Source organism: Lasioglossum baleicum, chromosome 2 (genome assembly GCF_051020765.1).
Source record: "Lasioglossum baleicum chromosome 2, iyLasBale1, whole genome shotgun sequence".
Lineage (NCBI taxonomy): Eukaryota > Metazoa > Arthropoda > Insecta > Hymenoptera > Halictidae > Lasioglossum > Lasioglossum baleicum.
In genome coordinates, this window is record NC_134930.1 from 15,727,297 (window position 1) to 15,733,941 (window position 6,645).

The window sequence follows — 6,645 nt, forward strand, 5'->3', positions numbered from 1 at the left end:
GAGGGATGAAAGGGATCCTGACTGGCACCCCTTGGGCCCTTTCGTTGACAATGCACCAATCCGATGCAGCGTCCCAAGAAACGCGATACCATTTACCGGGAGAAACCCAAAATTACGTGAAATCCAGGCGAGCATAGCGGCATACTCGTCTATTGGGAGCTAACATGATCGCCGAGACTGCGCTCTACCCCCGAACCGGTACAATGAGTCCCGCTAAGTTGGCATAGTAATTGCTGCCGGGGGCCTGTCAATACGCGATAAACGAAAATTGGTGCCAGGCTGTTATCTGTAGCATTTGTTGCATTTATATGCAGTAACAAAGTTTCTAGAAGTTTAAAAATAATATAACATTAATGTTTTACTGTTTTAAATTACGTCTACTCATTTTTGTCATGAACGATATTCTAAAACAATTAATTTTGAACACATCTTGTAAAGAAGCGTGTCCGGGCAAAATGCAGCGGTTGCTATTCAATCATTTTAAAGTCTCTCGCTAGAGCACACAGAAGATTGACTGAGCAAATCGGCGGTAATATTTTCCGAAAACCGTGCTAATATGCTAATTAGTTCACCAAAATAGCCACGGACGTTTTAAACAGGCCGTGTCACGAATGTTCCAGGAACAGACGTGAAATTCGAATTTATTGGTGCGGGCCGCTAGTCCGCCCCCTCTTTTCTCCGCCGTTTTTCAGGATCGGCTCTTAGATTCCGTAAACGGCCTAAATTTAAATGACTTCCCTTTTTACGGAAGTCAGCCTCGCTCCCGCCATATGTCGGGACAATGAAGAAAAAAATCGACGGCCCTATTTCGGGCAGCGTTGGGCACGAGACGGTGTTTCGCTCCGGGCGTAACCTTCGTCTATCCGGGGCCACTTCAGGGCCATTTTCCATACAGACTATAGTCTAGAACTATTACCAACTGGATGGTCGTGTAGGATGTTTATTGTGGCATGGTCATTTCCCTGTTCTAATTGAAAAAAAAACTAGTTCTCTTGACCATTTTTCATCCCCCAACGCTGATGACCAGGTCTTCCGAAAGTGAACTAAGCCTAATCGTTCTGAAGATTGAATTGGAGTACGAGGACACACTGGAACATACAGAGTGAGTTGAAGAATTGGGCCAGCCTGTAATTTTGCGTTGTTGATAGAAAAAAATTGTGATACATTCCAAAAAACCCGAATTTTATTAGAACTCCTAATATGTTAATATTTGCACTTAATTTTTTAATATTCTCCATAAATCCTGTGTTCACATCAATGTAGCCTTAATAAGGAACACGAAGCATGAACATCATCTTCGTACATTAGATTATACTTTTTGAAGAATCATTCCTCTGAAGGCCATTGGAAGATCAATATGTTACAATATAATTTAAAAAATCGATGACGACCTTCACATATCATAAGATATAACTTTGAGAAAAATATCTTCTCTATCACGAAGCAAATCGTTTTTTTTTACATATTCTGTCGCATCAAAGTGAAAACAAGGGAGATACTATTTAGGTGAAAATTTTCGGTGACCCACCCTGTATTTTCGAAACCCGTTTTCCAGCGAACTAGTAGATGAAGAGGAGGGGATGAAAAAAGGACAATAAGCTCTCTCTTTGTCTCTTTTCTCTCTGTCTAGAGTGGGGCCCGCTCTCGAGGCCTAATTATACAGCACACGCCAAATAAATGGGCCCCGTTCCTCGAACCACCGTTGGCTCTCGAGAGTCGAATGCTCAGTTCTCGTGGCACATCTAACGATAAGTAGCCGACCATATGGCGAATCCTTTTGCCACGAGTCAAAATCGCTAGACAGAAGGAACGGTCGCGACCTTCGACCATCCTTCGTCACGAAACAACGAATCGACATGGAAACACGTAATGACTTGTTCAGTCATTGTTCAAGCCTTGTGCACTTCGTCGCGAAGCCAGACGTCGAGGAATAGTGTGACCAAATATTTGATAATACTACCCTAACACACAGGTAAGCAGAAATCCATTGTTTTGTTCCCATTTTCTTCATTATATTTATTACCATTTATTTTTTCATTACAATTTTCGTTATAATTATTAGAGGATCTGTATGCAAAATAAAAATTTGCTGCTTTGTTCCGAGTTTTATCTGTTTGCCATAAATGCACAAAATAATAACATGCAATGATAGAATACAAAATTTTTTGAACATTTCTCTTTCTATTACAATGGTGGTACATTTTATGTAAGGCATTCTGTATAATTGTACAAAAGGTTTGATTGGTTCTTAATAAATGGTATCATCCTCTTTATTTCATGAAAAATAGAGAATATGGTGAATATTCAGTTGTTTCAGTTGTGAATACTTCGAATAAAACTCGACCAGTAAATGTCACGTTTTTTTCAACAAAAATCGCATGCATATGTAACAATAGCTACCATACGATCTATCCATTTCTAGAAAATCCATAAATCCATTGTTTTAGGTTTTTCATGTTTGTATTTGATAAAACTGCATGGAAATTTTCAGTCTAGAAATATAAAGAGTTGGCGTTCAATTAGTTCGTAAATTCTTGCAATAAAAAATATGAAATACGAATATTGAAACGAACTGACTCGAAAAAACACGAGGGTTATTCATTCCTGCAACTCGACCACAATGACGAGCGCCCTATAAAAGAAGGACATTAGCGTAACGAGTAGTAGTCGTTGCACAATTTCGAATCCTTCCCAATCACATTTATACTAGATCCCATAATTCAAAGAACCAGAACTTCGCAACATTTCAAAAGCCACGGATTAAACGCCGCTCGCTCTCTTACACAAAGTTCGAGTCCCCACGGGAATCCATATAATAATACGATATTAAATTCAGAATTGATCTTGATAACGAAGCCGAGGACGTAATGTCCTCCTCGAAGCCATGCCCTATCTCTTCTATGTCGGCTCGGAATACAAAATCGGACGTTTGTTACGAAGAGTGCATAATAAATCAAGAGAGAAAACATTTCGACGAGCCTCCAAGAAGCAAGTCTCGTTATCCTTCCACCAATTTCACCGATCCTCGGATACGCGTAACAATCTCACATTAACTACACAATCATCCCTTTGTTCTTGACGTTCGATTAATTCCTTGGGAACTGTGCGGAGTACTCGTACATTTTCATAATTTTCATCAGCCTACAAACATTGAATGGCATACTGTCTTTGATTTTATCTGGAGTGTTCGTTATGATGTTGACTCACTATTATACAGCAGAGAGTTAAAACAACCCCTAATTTGTCTCATGACATGGTTCTTGCGAAATCAGCTTTCCAATCATTGTTATTAAAAGAAGTATTCAAAAAGAACCCTATATATTACTCGATGAAAAAAATTTTAATTAACAACAATAGAACATTTTCCTCGAAATTCGATCACAGTAAATACTTCAAATTCAATTACCAGGAACATCAGAAGCAGTAAAGACCATCAACAAGCGTCGACTTTTCCGCATCAATACCTAAAGAACCGCAAATCCGGTGTTACATCATTGTTACGGCAATTGAGCGACATTTCCTCCGGTCTTTTGAAAAGCTAACTTTGTTAACGGTGTCAGTCCAACAGAAGCCGGCAACGGGGTTGAAAATTTGATTAGGACAAAGCAGCTCGCGGCTCGCTAATAAACTTTTAATAAAACCGTTCAATTCGTTCCGGAAGGAGAGCAACGAGGCAAGGAGGTCTGTCTGGAGATTCAAATGCGGAAATGTCACCAGTCTAAAGGCAAGTTCACTGACACGGACAGAGAATCGTTGCTCGAGTGTTTCCTCGAGAAAATGAAGAAAGTATTCTGGCTTTCAGCGCCATTTTCTAAACAATTGTTATGAATTCTGTTCCGGAACGCTTGTCGAGAATGAGAATGAGAATGATCATTTTATGACAATTTTGAAAACCGTTGCTGCCGACACTTTATCTACCGAAAACCTATTAATAAGATTTTCAATAATTGTGTTGTAAAAGGAAGTTTAAACAAATCGCGTTCTATATGAACGCCGAACGAAATTATTAGATTACATTATTAAGAGTTAAATACTCTGAGAGGATACTCGTTTTTCTTAGATCTTACGGTTTCCGTTTTCTTAGATCAAGGTTTACTGTATCCGTGCAGAATCTCAATGGAAAAGGTTCGACAGTTTTTCTGAAAAATATTCGTAGGGAAGGTCTCGAAAATAAATTGAAAATTTTCTTGAATCGCGCGCGAGCCGGGAAAACTTTCTTCGATACATAGAATCACGATGTTTCGAGAGCTCGCCGAGGATTTCACCTGCTTTTCCTATCTTTACGAGCTCGCGCATTTATCGGCTGTCATCTTAGCGGGCTGGTGGCCACCACTACCACGAGTCCAGGTGACAGGTGCCACGTTCTATGCGGAATCGTGTCGGCCTCGTCCGAAATAGCGCGGCTAACGAGTACTAACTCGGTTCCACGTACGGTTTCCGGCAGAACGAAACGGCCCTCGCGCGGCACAACACCGTAGGAAAAAGATCATAAAAGTCGAGCCCATATCGACAACGAGACACGTAACGCTCGGTAAATCAAGGATGAGCCACGACTTCCGCGGTTCTCGCCATTTAGAATGGCGTCTATTAATCTGGTGTCTGGAGAACGAACCGTCGTGTGTAAATTGTTTGACATTGTCTTATGAAGATTGCGGGAAAAATTAACGTATTAAGATCGTTCACATTCCGTTAGATTATTCATATTTGTGTCGAATAGACTGCGGATTGTTTCGAAAAATTAAATTTTTCTATTGCAAGAGACAGGTGTCAGATAGACAGTCTTAAGCTATGTTCACATTGAAGCAACTTTTCTTCTCTTTTGCAACTCTTTCTTCGAGTCACATTCATTAAAATTCACAATTACCAGTTTTCTTAATTTTTATAAAGTCTGATTACTTTCATTATCTTCTTGTACACAACAAGATATTCTTTCTGACCCCATAATGAAAATATTCTTCAAGATGTACATTTCTTGAAGGGGGACATTAAAATCTGAACGAAATTCTAATTCAATCCAGCATTAAATAAATGAAATCGCATTAAATGAAACATTATTTTAATTACAGAACTGCTAAATAACAGGCCGCTATCAAGGTTCAAAGATGACTCCCTTTAATCTACTCGAACAATCGTATTTTCGGAAAGGCTATCGCTTTTGTAATTGGTATTTGACCTCCAACATCGTTTCGCGAGATAGTAGGAGATAATTCGCAGATGTTTATTTGTGTTATTTAATCGATATTTACTAAAACAAAATCCAAATTGCAGAAAATAATGTGAATTCTTATGTGAGGATGCAGTATTTTACGATAAAATTTTGTTTTAATTGGGCGTCTGAATAATAATTAGTAGACAGGGATATCGTAGAGATGTTTGATTACTGTACATATTTTTACGAAATTAAAAATACATATTTTCCTTGAATATCCAGTTAGAAAATATTGAATTGGAATAACGTGTTCGTGATTAGTGAATTTGCATGTTGTGAGAAGAATTTGAAATTGAATTTGAATTGATACATTGTTTTTAATTCACGCGATTATATAATCGATATTTAACCCTTGAACAGTGGAGCTTGGGTCCATTTTGACCCAGAGAATAGTTTGCATCAGTGCATAAATCCACAGTCCGGTTATGAAAATGATCTGCCGGCCGAAGACTAAACTACAGCTTGTCGTCCGACGGATCGAACGGCCGGAATAAAAAATATCGAAGGCGAGCTCGTTAAATCAAATTTCGCAGCAAAGTGGCAAAAGGTCGGCGTCTCTCGGCCCTCGAATTCGGTTACTGTAACACGATCAAGAAATACGGAGGTCCGTTCGGTCGAATCCTTACGAGGAGAGGAGGGCTGGACTCTGGACCGTCTCTTGCTCGCGCCTGGGATCCAGCTCGGGGACAGCGAAGCGTGCGGCATTGCAGGCTGCAGGGGTTGCTTTTCACGGGGGTGGTTCTCGAGGGGTTTGACAACCCCTTGGTCTACTACGCCGGTGTCACCTAAGCAGCGGCGCCCCTTCCTGCGCCGCGCCTCGGACCGTTTCACGTTCGAATCCGCCTTTTTACGAGGACCGAGCTTACTTTTACGTGGAACTTGTGGCCGCTACTGGCGTTTCGCGCTAGGCTACGTGATTGCGTACCGAAACACCACTGTAACACTCTTTTTCTTTCTATTTCTCTCTTTCTCTCTCTCTTTAAAATACACATCTTTATGAGACCATTACGCCACGCCGATTCCAAACGCCACCGCAATGCTGCTGTTAATCGAGATCTGAATGGAAAGCTGCGATCGGCCGATTTCTTGTTGTTATCCTGCAATTTTTATCCGGCATTTGCAAGCAGAGGATTTTTATGCATGCTCAGGTTTTCCGTGGCTTATTCGGGACCTTCGAGTTCTGATAAAACTGATTCTGACGACCGCGGATTTTCTGCATTTCTATGCAATTTAAAATATCAGGAGGATAAAAAGAATTTAATAGTGTCAACACATATTACCTTTAAATTATTAAGATTATCAAAGAATGAATATTTATTTTGCATAAAGATCTGCAGTCTACTAATAGATACGTATATTTTGTTGTTGCTAATGTGCAGCCACGGAAAAAGACACAGGCATGCAGTAGGTATGTATAAATTGCACTTTTCTTCTAG

At 40.0% G+C, this 6,645-nt stretch overlaps 1 protein-coding gene across 1 annotated transcript in view; it reads left to right on the forward strand.

Annotated features, from left to right (window-relative positions):
• Window positions 1–6,645, forward strand: part of Kr (krueppel) — a 57,495-nt gene that overhangs the window by 21,713 nt on the left and 29,137 nt on the right. The gene's annotated exons all lie outside the window — the stretch shown is intronic.